Source organism: Dermacentor albipictus, unplaced genomic scaffold (assembly GCF_038994185.2).
Source record: "Dermacentor albipictus isolate Rhodes 1998 colony unplaced genomic scaffold, USDA_Dalb.pri_finalv2 scaffold_30, whole genome shotgun sequence".
Classification (NCBI taxonomy): Eukaryota; Metazoa; Arthropoda; class Arachnida; order Ixodida; family Ixodidae; genus Dermacentor; species Dermacentor albipictus.
This window is the reverse complement of record NW_027225584.1, coordinates 3,194,651-3,198,171: the sequence shown is the minus strand read 5'-3', so window position 1 is coordinate 3,198,171 and position 3,521 is coordinate 3,194,651.

Here is a 3,521-nt window from a genome sequence, read left to right as displayed (position 1 = left end):
AAGTGTCCAGAAGAGCCCCGCAAGAAGATGGTGTGAGGATGAATTCGGAAGGTTTAGATGCCCTGTTGTGATGTAAGCCCCAACCTTCTAAGTTACCTGTAAAATGTGTAGTCTTACCTGAAGAGCAAATCATTGTGTGTCATACCAGCTGACAAAGAGGGTGGTTTTGCAGTTTTTTCCTTTAAATGTTTCTTGGAAAAAGCCAGTCAAGCAATTTCTGCAGTTTTCAATGAGCGCAAGGATGTATCACTTATGAAAGTAGCAGCGAAACCAAGTGAAATTTACAGAAAGTTGAATCTCGATAAACTAAGGAAAAGTTCAAAGATGTAATTTTTAGTAAGTGCACAAGGAGGATGTTCCTTTTCGGGTCATAATTTCCGAAAGGGGTACCTGGCAGAAGCAAGCTGCCCCGTACCTGGTTTCAAAGCTGAACGTTAAAGAGATTGATGACCAGTTTCTTGTAAAAGGTTCTGACGAATCCTTGATTTTGTTAGGTTTCACGGCAAAAAGGGCTTCAAGGCCTTTTCAGCTAAGGTCAAAGAATTATATTGTTCTATCCTGCTCAATGACCTTATTCAATGTGTTGAGGATTGTATTGACAAATATGGCGCCGTAAGGTTTTCACAGGAAGCAGGTTGTTTCCGTAGAAGGGTATTTAGAATTATGGTGTTTTTACATGTCGCCAACCTTTGCACAGTGGAACAATAGGCTGCATCTGCAGAAGAAAGGCATTTGCATAGGGTTGTGTCTGGCTCCCGTCTTTAGCCACAATTAGATAGGCACAAATATGACCACCTCACGGGACTAACAGTTTTTCAGCGAGCTTTTAGATTTGTCAACAATTTTTTAGTGTTTCCGGATTTCCCTAGTAATAGTTGTCTAGAAAAATGTCCCGATGTCTAAGATCTTTCGTGAGTGTTTGAGACCTCTTGAAATGACTTTTGAAGTGCAATACGTTTCAGTTTCTTGACTTTCAGTTCATCTCTACTGATAGTAGGACTTGCTGGGCTTACAGTCCATGAGCTAAGAAACCCCTTCTCCAATTTCATTCAGCCCATTTGAATTTGGTGAAGAGGGGCATAACTAACTAATAGGGATGGCTTTCTGCCCACTGCTGTGCACGTGGATGTAGGCCGAAATTCAAAAAAATGTTTTATCGTTGCAAAACACGGAGACCATGTTACACGTGAGATAATCAAAGCGGGAGAAATTCTACGTTTAAAGGATGGTTGCATCAGCACCCCTTTATCGCTCTCACTGACAAGGAGATCAGATACCTCGGGCTATCACCACGTTGAATTTTGTGTGGCGTTGTCGTGGCGTTCTAAGCATGGTTGGTGGGCTATTCTGTGACTGCATAAATAGCGATGCTTTCTGAAAAGAAAAGAAACAGTTGGAAGTTCAGCGCTCCGTTCTCTCTTCTATCCCTTCTGGTGGCTTTGCGCTGTTAACCTGACTTTGAAGCATAATTTACCAACAAGCCCAATCTTACACCCTTCGTAACTAACATGCGTTTCAAAAACGTCCTAATGAAAACCATTTTCCAGCAATCAGCTGCAAGTCTTAAGGAGGCTGGTTACCCTAACAACGTGTTGGTGTCGGTGGCAGAAAGGCTGCTCAAACAGGAACTTTCGAAACGATGCCTCCGTGCAAATGCAAGAGCTAGCAGCCGTGACCAGGTGAAAACCGCTGTGATTCCGTATATACGCCAGATATCACATAGCCTGAAAAAGATAGGAAGCCAAGGTAATGTGCGGGTGTTTTTTCAGCTCCAAATAAGCTAAGCACCTTGTGTAAAACCACTAACCCAATAAGGACAAATAAGCCGGTTTGTGGTAGCATTGCAAAGATGAGTTCGTCGGATGCGGTGTAGGAGTGGTCTATCATATTCCACTGTCATGCGGTAGATGCTACATAGGCCAAACCGGAAGATGCATTAATGAGAACTTAAGAGAGCACAGAAATATAGTGTATCAGGTGACGATTTTCTTGCTTTGCATTGCAATACATGTCCATGTCGCCCTCTTCTAAATGACACCGCTATTATATACAGGGATAAGCGCAAGTGTGTAAGATTAATAGTAGAAACTGGGCAAATCCTATCGGCCGCTGACCAATGTATCGGCAAACTATCATTATCATTGTCCGTGAGAAAGTTAGATTATTTTCGCATGCCATGAAAGTTGACTGCATTTGCAATGGGTCATTTAGGTTTCTTGGTGTTTTTTTGCTCTACCGGTTTTAGACAGTGTGGCTCTACTCAGCCATATTGGCAGCGAGGAGTTACGGAGTCGCCCTCTATCGGAAGCGCCTCGCTGCCGTAGTATGAGGGATCACGTGGCGCGCTCCTCATAGGTTTTGCTGTCAGCGCTCACTGAAAACACCACGCGCGAGCTCTCCCGGACATTTCTGTAAGTACTTTCGAAACGAGAGAAGTTTCTTACTGTCTAAATAATAATCTTGGGCAAGCTGAAAGCACACAATCGTTTACAGCCGCTATCTCTTTACCGAATACGTACAGTGAACGCCACTGCGCGCGGTCGCCGCGATGGAGTCTCCCGAACCGGCTTCTTGCGTGAAAGGTAGGTAAACGCTGAGAGCAAACTATGTGGTTCTTATAGTGTTTGTATAGCTAAATGAAGCGTAATAGAATGAAGCCTCAATGCAGCGATCGACCGACTGCGCGTCTGCATGCTTGTCCGCGCACTGTTTCGCTTTCTCCGCGCGCGCGTTTTCGCACCGTGCCATGAGCTTTAGGCCGCAGAATATGAGCATTTGACAGTATACAGGCAACCATTGTTGCGTGGGCGCTATCAGAGCTGTTCAAAAATTTCATTGTAGAGACTTCGACGCCTACGGGGACTGTGATGTGCCGTCGCGACGATGCAATCTTTTTTTTTCTTCTAAATTCTTTTACCTTTGACCTTCGACCTTCGAGTTGCGTCGCACTGTATGTTTATCGGCGTTCTCAGCGTGCAATTTTCCGCTGCTCCTTTTTTGTAATCCAGTGCATTAATTCATAACACAAACATGACCATATGCCATGCTTTCTTTAAATGTGCTTCTTACCGCTGCCTTTCCACTTCACTGAACTTGGCAGTATCTATAGTATCGACAAGTTCATAGACCAAACCGTCATGACATTAGTCGGGCAGCGGACTCAGGCAAGCGTCTCAGTGCGCGTTTTCAGAACAACGCAGACCGGGCGCCGTAGCAGAAATCTTCCTCGCGTCTGTGCTTGCTGCATACCCGAGTTGTAGCCGATGACTGCCGGTTTTATGTTTCGCGAGCCAAGCTTCACACAGCTTCTTGTCCTGCGGCTACGTGTGAATAAGGCCGACACCGGCCTCCGTTACGTGCATCCGGCCCTGCGGCACCGAGCAGTAGCCTACCATGTTGCGCGCCTTCAAAGGCAGCCACTACCTATTGTAGTGCTTTCAAGTGTTGTAAAGGAGACACTCGAAGCGGGAAAATTTCGCCACTAAATGAAAACCGCAGCATACGAGGGAATTTAAACTCGT